Source organism: Lampetra fluviatilis, chromosome 27 (assembly GCF_964198595.1).
Source record: "Lampetra fluviatilis chromosome 27, kcLamFluv1.1, whole genome shotgun sequence".
In the NCBI taxonomy this organism is placed as follows: domain Eukaryota; kingdom Metazoa; phylum Chordata; class Hyperoartia; order Petromyzontiformes; family Petromyzontidae; genus Lampetra; species Lampetra fluviatilis.
Window position 1 is genome coordinate 318,595 of NC_136301.1, and position 13,205 is coordinate 331,799.

The window sequence follows — 13,205 nt, forward strand, 5'->3', positions numbered from 1 at the left end:
CTTGGTGAGTATTTATAGTGAGTATTTATAGGGAGTATTTAAAGGGAGTATTTATGGGAGGAAACCTACGCATGGGAAGTGGCAACACTATCCCATACAGAAGGGAAAGATTATATTAGTCCAGGGTATTGCACCTCGATACCCACGGGAAGGGATTCTCGCAAGCTTTTGATATTTTTTCGATCCACCAACCTACGTTGCCTCCACAGTGCTGGATCACAGACCACGGGCATAGCCACCACCACCACCATCTGTGGTTCTTCCTCGTGACTCGGAGTCGTTCCCTCTCTATGGGATTCAGCAAATACTGTGATGCATTACAAATTGAACTTGTAATTAATTGGAATAAAATATGATCACAATAATCATTCTGTTCGTGTCATATCCTTACATTTGAAGTGTGTAAGCTAATTGTAAAAACACGCAATATAAAGCGTTCATACTTACAGTTCTTGAGCGTTTTGGTTAAGGTTGAACAACCTCCACCGATGCCTCTGTTAAGGGTTGGACTGACAAAGGAGTGATCTCATTATTGTTACAAATGTAGGACTTGAAATGTCACGCGCCACGCGTTCTGTTGCTATGGGAGCGAGCAGCGTACAGTGGGGGCAACTGAGGATACAGTTGTTGTTGTGTGCCATTAAGGGGGAGGTCATTAAGAGACACCACAGGTGTTAAGGGTAACTGAGGACGCAGGCCGGTGATTGGTCAGGAGGGTGAGTGGCTGATGACTGGCGCCGGGCTGACGGCGATAACATGGTCACGTGAGGCTGGGGGCCTGGGGGAGAGTAGCAAAGCGGGGGATGAGATAATTAATTGGGGCTGATTGGTTCGGGTATAAAGGCACAGCGTAACGGAGAGACGGGAGTCTTGGTTGGTGTTGGAGTCGGAGTTGGAGTAGTTGGTGCCCGGGACAGAGACGGAGCAGCAGGGAGCAGGAATAGATACGATAAGGGTAGACAGAGAGAATACAGATAGGGTAGCAGTGGATAGAGAGAATATAGCATAGGGTAGCAGTGGATAGAGAGAATATAGCATACGGTAGCAGTGGATAGAGAGAATACAGCGTACGGTAGCAGTGGATAGAGAGAATACAGATAGGGTCACAGTGGATGGAGCGAGTACAGAGTAGGGTAGCAGCGGAGTGACGGACCTTGGGGAAGAGAGAGAGAGAGCGAGCGAAGTCGCGGAGCGGAGCGAGCGAACAGAGACATGGAGTGATGATGATGGCGGGTTGTGCATTGGAGCGAACAGAGAGGCATGGAGTGATGACGAGGAGGAGGTGTGAACTATATGCGTGAATAAAAGAGACGAGAAAGACAAGAAGCTGTCATATTAGTACGAGTCCTACACAAATAAAGTACCATAATAATCAGACGTCTATGGGGCCAGGCCATATTTCATGGTAGTCGTGAGGTTGTATCCATGGGTATGAATAGCGGCTGGTCCTATTGGTCACTGTAACCTGTGGATTTCTCCGAGATGTGAGGACGTTGATGATAAACATCTTCACAACGTTCACGAGATCCCCCTCAATTTTCCTTGTTGGGGGCACCTATCTGAGAAGGCATTTCTTGGTCCTGTAGCACCGTTTATGGTGGCTTGAATTGTTGGCGCTCTGAAGGGTCAGGCATGGAGACCATGGATCGATGTGCGGTCGCCGGCATTGACGATGGGATTCGTGGTGATGTCTCGCTTCACGGAGTGGGGCCTGCGTGTCAAGGCCACCATCTTCTGCTCCTCGTTAACAAAGCGGCGTATTCATTCTCGCGCGCAGAACCGGAGGCATTCAACTGCACGTCGCAGCACCTGGAGCTGCTGATCCCTCTGAGCACGCTCAACTCACTCCACCTCTCCCCATACTCTCTTCACCTGGAGGACCCCTCGTGCAGTGGCTACATCTCAGGGCAGTACCTGGTCCTGCACAGCGATCTGCATGCCTGTGGCACCAGGGTCGAGGTATTTGTCCGGGACCCGAGACTGGAGACGCCCCACCGCACACACAACACGCACATCTGAGATTGTTCAAACCTAACATCCGAAAGCCTAGGGCTCTATCAACACTCAATATCTCTCTCGCTTCCTCTACCCAGGTGCAGGGCGACACCATCGTCTACACGAACACAGCGTATGGCTACGTGCCCGGTACCAAGGCCAAGAAACTGCGCATCCCCTTGCACTGTCAAATCGGCTCCGCTGGCAGCGTCGTAGCGAGCTTTGCACCCAGGTAAATGGCAGCAGCTTTGGCGTCAACAATTTCCAATCTCTCCTGGAATCCAACTATCACACGGCCTAGGTAGTAGGTGACTGCACTCACTGCAAGTGTGGTGGTATTCCTCGAATGTCAGCCAATGTCTTTCTGGTGGTAATGATTGTGCTCTTGTAAAACTTTTAAACAAGCTCACTGCGAAGTTGTGATTTTTATCGATCACTACAGGGTGCACGACAGGTACAGCTCAGGCAGTTTCGAATTGAGCATCCAGCTGTACATGGACGAGAGCTTCCTGCAGCCCGTCTACTCATACCCACTGGAGGTGGATCTCGGGAGCTGGATCTACACAGAGGTGGGTAGGATGAGTTAATCGCTGTCACACGGCGATTCCTCCTCAAACATCATCACGAGGAGCCTTCTTGCTGGCACAAGCGACCCATTTAGGGGCGTAGCAGAGAGAGACAGCCGAAACTGGGAGCGTAGAGGACGAGATGGGACAGAGTAAGAGACGAGAGAAGCGAGATAAGGTGGGGCAAGGCCATGGAGGGTTTTTAGACTAGAGTGATAAATGTAAACAGACTAGGATAGCCGTCCACCTAAGACCGTCATTTATGCAATCTGTAGGAAGTCGGCCTGACGACTCTTTTTCTGGATGTATTGCTACATCACACGTGGTCAAGCATGAGCCGTACCATCTGAGCACTCCATACAATGGTGTCAAAGACATGAACGTTGAATAAAATTAGACCAAAATTGCCAAATCGTTCGTTATGAAAACTCCACGTATGTATGTATGTACCAATTTACTTCTGGATTGACAAAGGAATGAGCATTATTACTATAATTAGTATACGTTATATACCGAGGTGCAAAACAAGATTACATCATATGGTTGGTGAAATGTGACGTTGTATGACATCATGACTTGGCCGCAAAGGCTTTACTCTTTATCACTGGGGGGCTTTTTCACATTATTTTGGATAAAACTTGAATATGATAATTTGACAAGTTTTATCATTAATATTATTTGTCTCTCATATCAATTAAACTTTTAATTAAAATGTCATTTGGGGGACCCTTATTTCCATTTTCTCAATTTTTCGTGCCGGAATGGATGATCACGAATTTTCGATACCCTGTTACCGCAATTTTTCAGCGTGGTATGTCAGGCTCGAGTTTTGTTGTAATAAAAACATAACAATAATAAAAACATATGAATTATATTTTTTAATGTCTATGAGCATTACCATGACTGCACGTGATGCGCCAAATGCAGGGTGTAAATCTTCCGTCAAATTCTCATCCGATCTCACCCCGCATCGATTGTTCTCTTCACAAGGTGCTGCTCGTCTCCTACATCGGCAGCCTGCAGCTCTTCCTCGAGACGTGCAAGGTGTCCCCCTACATTGGCGCGGGCGACAGCAACTCCTACTTCATCATTAGACACGGGTACATGCGGCAACCCCAAGCTGTGCTTCATTTGTTTTCTTTTAAGACGCCAACACGCATTTGTCACCTCTGTTGATCAGCATGGATGGCACTCTTGTGATAATTCATTCGGTTCACAATCACGAGTTAAAATATTGGTTGCATATCGACTCAACCTGAAGCACCCATACATTTTATACTTTTTAATTATTTTTCTCGTGCCTTGCCTCCAAAGTTCTAGATTTATCCAGTAATAGGAACATAATAGTGATGGTGATATCTTCAGCAGTGGATAGACCATGGCACATGATGATATGGCCCAGTCTGTAACCCGAGCAAGGCCCTCTCCACTGTGCACGGCTCGTCCAGGAACCGCCAGAGCAATAGATCGAATCTTTAGAGTCTTTATCAGAATCTGTACTTAGACTAGACACTCCATGGCGCGTGTTTCACTGCGGTCAAACGTGTCGGTGTTATTAGAGTAGCCCCACATCTGCATTATGACCTTGTGACTTTCTCACTCGCGTGCGAAGGGGCAATTCATGCATCTCTAGTTCGACCGATCTTTTTCTGTGAGGCTTTGGGCAGTGTCAATGTGCGTCGTGACTCGCCCTTGCCTTTTGTGTCGAGCCGTGTGTGCATGCTATATTCCTATTAGTGTAGCCGTAGATGGGGTTTTTTTTGCGGATCAGCTACGGTTAGGAACCGTTTCCGCGATTTCAGGCGGCGTACAGCTGGAGGTGTGGCCATGTAGCAATTGCTTGTGACCATCCTCCTGATATCCAGCGGGGCGATTCCAACTAGCGTGGACAGTCTGACCACAATTGTTGGTGTTAGCTATCCGGTGATTACCAGCAGCTGCCATTCGGCACTCGGCTTTAGAATCAAGAATTCGAATCTTTACTTAGATTGGAGGAATGCGATGACTTAATGGAGCTATTTTTCACAAATACCCGGCTTTTTTGCAAGAGCCGATCATTCCCACACAAGTCCCGCGCATTCGGCTCGTAGAGCAGCAGAGTGCAAGCGTGGTGGCTCGTCGTCTTGCCGGGCTTGGCTGCCCTCTTTGAGGAGCCTCCCTGAGTGTGTTGTTGTTGTTCTGGTGCACTGGCTTTGCCTTTTGACTTGTCCACTTGTGTGCTTTGAAGGTGAGCAATGCCACTCCAGGTTAGAGTGGATTCCATCAAATGATTCCTTGACCTCGGAGTATGAGGTTATGAACCTGCATGTTTGTGCACGCGTGTGTATGTGACTTACACAGGGGGAGCGGTATTGTAGCGGTTAGTGAACTGCGCTACGAACCCGGCGATCCGAGATAGATTTCAGCTCAGGGCCAACACCGGTGACGATTATCTTAACCGATCCGATGCCTCCCCTAGGTCGACTCAGCTTCAAATGAATACCTAGTGCGGTGTGTAAACTTCGCCACTAGAGGGAAACAAAGGCGGCCAGGCGTGGTACTGGCCACCCACACCCGTGTGTGCCGTGCCAGCCTTCATCTGTGCTCGCGAACAGCACTTGCCCCAACAGTCTATTAAGGTTATACGGGGGATCTTTGTCTTTAACTTACATTGTGAATCTACCAACTGCAGATGTCAAGAGGACCCATCCTACAACAACTACTACAGCGGCGACAACAAGAGACAGCACTTCAGCTTCCAGAGCGTTGAGTTCTTCGCCGGCTCTCAGGTGTGCATCCCCATGGCAACAGAAATATGTACGGGGGGGAGGGGGGGAGGGAGGGGGGGGGAGGAGGGCGAGGAAGGGGGGGGGGGTTTGCCACTCCCTGTCCCCCCTCAACTTTTGGACAGGGGCAGAGAAATATCGACTATGACCCCTCCATGAACAATGAACAGCACCGTTGACGTGGGATTCCTCTGCTTATTCTTTGGGTCTTTCGGTAAAGTCACGTCGATAGGTTCAAAGAAAAGAACAAAAAAATAACAAAAAACTACGACGTTTCGATCGCAACACCCAGTGGTCGTGTGACGACTGCTTGTGTTGCGATCGAATTCCTGCATTCACGAAAGCTTTAAGTCAACATTCTTCTGCTTCTTGCCCCAAGTTCTAGATTTCTCCACGGGAACAGTTCTTGTCCGCAGGGGGCAGTGTAGCACATCAACCTGGACTCATTAGTTTTAAACTCTGACCAATTGAACTACATCTTAGACATGATGGTACCACACTTATAATTACCACTCCAAAATCACCCCATCCTGCTCTCGTCCACCTGTTTATTTTCCCCAAACAATTGGCCAGGCTCCACGTATCCTGCCGTGCTCCAGTTGTGGGTCCCTGCAACGGAAATGTTTCTCTTCATTCAGCGAACCTGCTCAACCTGACTTTGTGTTTTTCTTTGAACCATCATGAGCCCAACTTTGCAGCCATCTTCGTTCAGTGCTTCAGTCATATCCACTCGTTAATTTCCGGGTAAACTAAATTATCATTACTTTTACTCACATTCGAATGGTAACATGCTCTGAAACATCTCGCGGCTGGTCACCTACATCCTTCGTAGGTGTACCTGGAGTGCTCCGTACGCGTTTGTGACCCTTTCAACCGGTACTCGCGGTGCCGGCGAGGGTGCGTGCGCTCCAAACGGTCCGTGCCCGACCTCTCCAGCCAGAAAAAGTACGCCGAGCACAACGTGGGCCTCTCCCAGGGCCCCCTACTGCTCCACAAGACGCGCCAGGGTGAGCATCCTCCTTCCTGACCAAACGAATCGTCAATACAATACCGCCCTCTGCCAATATGACGCAGCACTCGTATGCAGAGCCATCCCTAGGATACGGTGAATTTCAGCGACTGTCCCGGGCCCCGTGCTTTGGGGGGCCCCGCGTTTCCATGTCACGGTGTCAATAATACTACCGGGTGAGTTTGAAGGCATTGGGGGGCCCACACATTGAGATTTTGCCCAGGCCCCACAATCCCCTATGGACGGCCTTGCTAATGTGCCATGGGAAGAATTATTAACTTGCAAACCGTGTCCGCGCAACAAGTGTAAAGGTTTTTTTTTTTGCGATCTAACGCAATCTACCCCAAAAAATCCCTCTATCATGGATGATATTGGTCGCGAAAGCCTACGTGTTAAAGTGGAAAGGCGTGGAACTGCTTGCTGTCGGGGATGGTGATAAACACAATGATGCAATTGCCATTGCTCGTCTAATTTGTAATGCAGAAATTACCCTTTTCATTCAGAGATATTAAGATATAATTTATGGTACAAGGCAGTTTTAGTACAATACGGTTTGAAATTATAAAATGTCTCGCTACAATTCCCATCTCATAACAACCATGGTACTATCTCACGTTAAAATGTGAACAGATGTGCAATTGCAGTCATTTTGGTATTACTGATACACGTAAAATAACGGATAAATATTATGACAATGATGATGAAGAGTCTGACATCTCTATGCTGGCTGGCTTGTGTGCTTTTGCTGGTGTTTTCTGCCCTCTCTTTCCACCGCAGCTTCTGGGGTGCTGAGCTCGCTGGCGGGCATGGTGTACGCCCTGGCTGCCGCCCTGGCCGTCGCTGCCGTGTGCGTGGCCGCGGTGAAAGTCTACCGCCACCGCGCCACAGGGCCCCAGTATCACCACGTCGTCACCAACGACGAATTCGCGACCTGATGGAATGGAGCCGTTGGATTCCATTGTCGACATGAATTTGTTTTAGTTTGTGCTGGGGTTTTTTTTATCGTCGAATCCACGACTTTACCGATACGTTCAACAAATTAGTTGGTGATGCTGCTGATTCTGCTATGTTGACAGTGGAACATGAGCACAGCTTGCAACAGCAAAACTTTAACGCATTAGTCAATAATACCTCTGTGGCTTTAAAAGGAAAACCATAATACGTGACGTTTCGGGCATTCTTCTGTGACCATTGTCCAAAAATGCCCTATTATATTTTTATTACATTTAAAGCCACAGTTATTGACATGTGTTGAGTTTATTTTGTTACCTATATAATTCACCTTTTTAAAACTACAATAATCTGGAGGGTTCTAGCTGATGCATGGTGCAGAAAATGTAGAGCAAATGCATAGATGTCATTTCCCTCATTTGATGTGCAGGTCGTGGGTTCGATCACGACCCTGACACCTGGATATTTGGGGTTTTGAATGTGCTCCCCGTGGTCGGGCGGATGTTTCTCCAGATCACCCGGGTTTTTCCTCCACATTTACAAACATATAGTAATTGGCTGCTTTAAATTTCCACATGATAAGCCACTTCGTTGAGCTATCATTTACGGCCAAGTCGCTTCTGAAAAAGATCTCTATAGCTCAGCGGGCCTTGGTAAAAGAAAAATAGTTTTAAAAGTCTAATCGGTTTCTGTCTCATTCGAAATCTCCCCCATTCTCCCAAGAACAATACGCCCCGCTAGAAAGGGATGGCAGTGAATGTGGTTCTCCCCTCCCTGACGTCCTGAAACAGTTGTCGAGGGCAGTGGTTTTTAGGCGACACCGAGACCACGAGGCTACGGGACAGACCGGGAGCTCGATAGCAGACACGAGGATCGTTTGAATGGCGTTCACGTCAAGTGTGCTCTGTAACCGTTGATATAAAAGCACAAAGAGATAATAGAAATGGGGACTATTGCGTGGAGATTGATGCGATAAATGTTGTACAGTTAAACTAACTAGAAACCGATTTGATCCTAGATTGTAGAGGAATAAAGATGGTAAAGGAAGGGGTCGATGCTAGCAAATTGGTTTGTGTACTGCACCTATGGACCTGGCCTCCCAAGTTAGATTCCCGGCTATGGCCAACATCAGTGGTGATGGGCCGCCACCCCTTCACCAACCCACACTGACCAGCGTGGTGAAGTATGGCCGAACAACACCCATAACTGACACAGTGTGGAGACAAGGAGCTACGTAATCAAGATTTTACTTGTCCTACGACGAGCATCTTGACCACTGGACATCATTTGTTCTACATTAATTCAAATGTCTATATATCTTTGCTATACGGCTGATTGTTGATTTTTTTGTTTACGTAGGATTGGTCTGGTTATACTTTTGATTTTCACAATTTACAGGTTTAAGGACTGTTGTGTTTTCCCTTAAGTGAATAGTAACAGTACTTAAAACCAAATAAAAGGATCAAACGGGTGGTGTGCCGTCGTGTTGCGAGCTTGCGGTGTGTCTGGCCGAGTTTGCTGCTTGTGTCAAGATGCACGGTTCTGTTATTACCATTACTGACACCTCAAGTCAATCAAATGCGGGGGGGGGGGGGCGTGGGGGGGACAACAAACTTGTATTATTTATTTTCCACCAGGGAAATGTAGTTCTGTACTCACTCGAGGATCATATACATATGGGCATCTCTCGATTTACGAAAGGGATGCGTTCTACAGAAAAACGCATCGAACGAAATTTCGTGAATCGGAATGGCCTTTCCCCATTAATTTAATTCTAAATGAGGGATGTGTTTCTGACGGTCATTCCAACTCCTAACCTAAAATATATACCAAGATCATTTTTCACAATACAAAAATTATAATAAAGAACATCAATATTAAAACGATTAAATGATAATTATAACAACTAATTAACCTTTTTAGGGAACTCCCTAAACGATCTGCATTTCACAATGACTGGATAGATTATGAGGAGGCGTTAACTGCTGTTGACTGTCGGGATACCGTGACGCTGCCGTGGTCGAATGCCACAGCCTCCCCGTGGCCTCTTGCTCGATGATGTCACGGCCCCCACCGGAGTGAAATTTCGTTCACGCGGAAATTCTAATTCGTGAATGGGAAGGTGTCCATAATTTGTCAATTGGGTTAACGTGAAATTTCATAAACCGAACTTTGTAAATCGAGGGATACCTGTATACTGCTGTAAAACCAGATGTATTTCTACTCCGACTTGTTATTTACTAATGTAAAAGGCATTAAGTCAAATGGATTCTCCCTGGATTCCTAATTGGTAAAGTATCGAGTCGACATTTCAATCTCGAGCACATAAAAAAACATCTAATTAATACAAATAATTAATGCAACGCTGTTCACAAAACCACACGAGTCTGCCGGATATGTAATGAGCTACGCTCGCCCCTGCCCCCAACTCGCTAAGCCGTGGAATGTGGTGTTGTTGACAATTCTGGGGTAGGGGTAATGGGCTAACAACTGCGCCATTGCTCCCCCTTTACACAACATATATGAGTTGGAATTCTTAGTTGGAAACGTAAACCTGAAGAATTGATAGGTATGTATGTTGAACTTATTTCGCACCGTACATAGCCAACCATGCTCCTCAGAGGAGCAGGGGAAGGGCTGAAAACGAAACACAAACAGCAGTTCTAAAAAAAACTGTTCTCAATCTCGATGATTTAAAGTACATAGCTCCAGCGGCTTCCTAATATCGGAAGAAATCGCGTTCCACACGGCCGCAGAAGCGCATCTGAAAGCACGCGATGCAGTGACAATCTTTGCGAGCCAAAATCTGCTGCGAGGATTATTGGAATTTGTGTGGTCTATGCTCGTTGAAAAAATATGAACCCATAAATCGATCCATGGTTAGAGGATTCATTTGAGGATACGGTCTCTCAGCCTTCACAACCGTAAAGTTCTAGACAACACTTGCTCGCTTAGCCGGAACTTTCCCGGTTTCATAAATGTTGTCCCCCTCTTCCCCACGAAACATGAGTGAGAATCGATTTTTATTCTTCACATTTTTCGACTTCATGCTCGGGACTTATGATAGAAAGGGGCGGGGCTACCCCGGTAGTGGGCGGGGCTATCCGGGTAGTGGCCAGGGTTGGAAGTGGAGTAGGCAGGGCCAATCCGCTCGCTCTGTGGGCGGTGCTAGCGATCGTGTGGGCGTGGCTATGCAAAAAGTGGGTAGGGCTAATGGAGGGAGGAGCAGACAGCTCACCACGTGTCCTCATTGATCCTCCCAGAAATTCGATAGCTTTAATGGCCGCGTGGTAATTGTATTTTCATTAACACAGTTGTGAAATTGGCTGAGCTATGTTAATTATAAATCGAGGCATTAAAAAAACAGTCAACACAAGCGATGCAAACGCAGGCAACAGATAAGACAATTAAATTTACTACACTAAACGTTTTAATATCGCAATTTACACTTCCATGATCGAGGCATAAAGATTCCTGATTCGAGGTGATGAATCGACCCAGAAATCGATCATTCTTTTCCTGTTTTTTACTGGCTCATTTGTATTACTTCTCAAACTTTGTTCACTCCAATAGTCTAAAGACCAACACCAATTCGTATGCACACAAATAATAATTTACATTTGCAAGGCGCATTTCATCCGTAGATCCCAATGCGCCACCATTTATAGAAATAAGGAAATAAGCAGAATCTGCAGGGTAAAGGGCCAGAAACTATAGGATAGAGGCCAGTTTAAAGAGATGAGTATTCAAGACCGACATAAATATATCTAACGATTCTGACTGCCTTAATTAGCAAAGGCAAGGCGGTACAAATCTTGGGAAGTGCACTCGCAATAGCCGATCACCCCGACAGGAGATGGGCCTTGACCTCGAAGTACGAAGGCGGCGATCCGAAGATCGCAGGGACCTCGATGTATCGAGAGCTCAGATAATCGATATAAATAGACGAACCGATGCATCGTTACGCCTTGGCTACTGCACAAGCTGGCGTACCAGGAAAGTTCGATCTTGCCTCAAAATATATCTTCGAAGTAAAATGTATTTTACTCTCATGGAAGCTTTTATATATATACGATATGTATATTGTCTCGACAAAGACAAGTCGGTTGTCTAGAAACCCCGTCAGATATCGGAACTATCACCCTGTACTGACAGATGATGCCCGTTTATAAACACACATCGCATTTATAGATGTAACATTGCGTTATAAGAATGGTGTGCACAGTAAATATATTCACTCTGATCAATCAATTGATGACCCCAAATCGTGACAATTCATGGAATCATTCGGGGGTGAAGAATTGCTCCTTGACTAACGCCAAGCTTCACGTCCATCACAATGATCCCCGTCTCCCGGGCCATAAAACTCCGCGTACACTCCCGCAGTGGCGGAGCCAGTGGGGGGGTGGGGGGGGGGTGGCACGTGCCCCCCCAATGATCCGATCGAAACCCTTAATTTCGATCGGATCATTGGGGTTTATTAGTAATAAATCGGCATTTTGCGACCCCCACTCCCACCGTGTAGCATATTATTACGTGCCAGGGACTCTATGAGATGATAGGACAATAGTCTGAGTCCATAATTGGCAATAAGTAACAACAAAGCAGTTATAAGTGACTCAGAATTGTGCGCAGTTGCGTATAGAGTACACGACTTCCCTGAAGGCATTCACCTTCAGCGAGCGCGATGACGATCACAGATGGTTCGAATTCGACCTTCGATTGATGGCTGCAGAAGCGCCCGGGGACAAGTCATTACTTCATTGCTGGAGCGGTTGCCCCCCTCTACCTGAAAATCCTGGCTCCGCCTCTGCACTCCCGGCTCCTCTACCCATCCCCACCTCTATCCAGTCACGGCCAGCCCCGGTCGACCAGGTGTGGTGGGAACCTACGGTCCGTGGGCCAGAGATGACCCGCCACTTCGTTTCACACGGCCCATGAATACACGAAGTCCGCCACTTTGAAGCGACCAGTGGTATTTACCCCTGTCACTGCAAGCATCTTAGCCGCGCTAATCGGGCACTGTTGGTGAATATTATAATCCTATGGCAACAACACTGTGTTTCAAATGTTAGCGCTCTTAGCCACTTCTCTCAGTCACTTCAATAGCCTCTTTACACTCGGTCGACACGCAGGTTAATTTCACGTAATTTTTCCAAACTGTTCAAGCGTGCGTTAATGAGTGACCCAACAAAATTGCACTCGTGTGTTATTCGTACCTCGGTTGAGTAAAACTGTCCACGCCCTTGCTATAAACGCTTGTAAACCTCTTCGTTTGATGTTCGACATCTTGCGAAACGGTGGCGCTTGGATACCCACAAGAATCCAAAGAAACATTGAGCAAGCTTAAAGGAAAAAACGCCGTGGCATGCCAAACACGAAGATTTACAAATCGCTGTAAACTTTCTAAAAAAGGCGTCACAGGGCTACGTCAGAAGTCATTGCTTCAATGGTAATAATCGTCCACGTCAATCAAAGGATAATTTTCTTCTTGTAATGTCTCATAGCCGGCGTAATTAATTTATTATTTCTGTTTTTATTAGGACCCAGCACGTGGCTTCGTTCGGAGCGCTGTACAGAGAAAAAAAACATCTCTAGTTGATCTAACATATCATAGGACGTGAGTAGCTCTTTAGTTTCTTTATGAATGGAGAATCCCCGCGGTCAACGAGTGGATGAAAGATCCACCACATTCAATTTGCTTTTTACTTGGCAAAAACTCTTCGGAGCGCCAGAATGTTTGGTTCTTTGCCCCCATATTTGGAATGCTCTGCCTAAAGAACTGCATATGACTGCTGAGATTCTCCATTTATAAATAAATTAAAACCCTACTTACATCCTATGATATGTTAGATTCAATAAAGATGTTTTTTTTTCTCTGTACGGCGCTCCGAAGCCACGTGCTGGGTCCTAATAAAA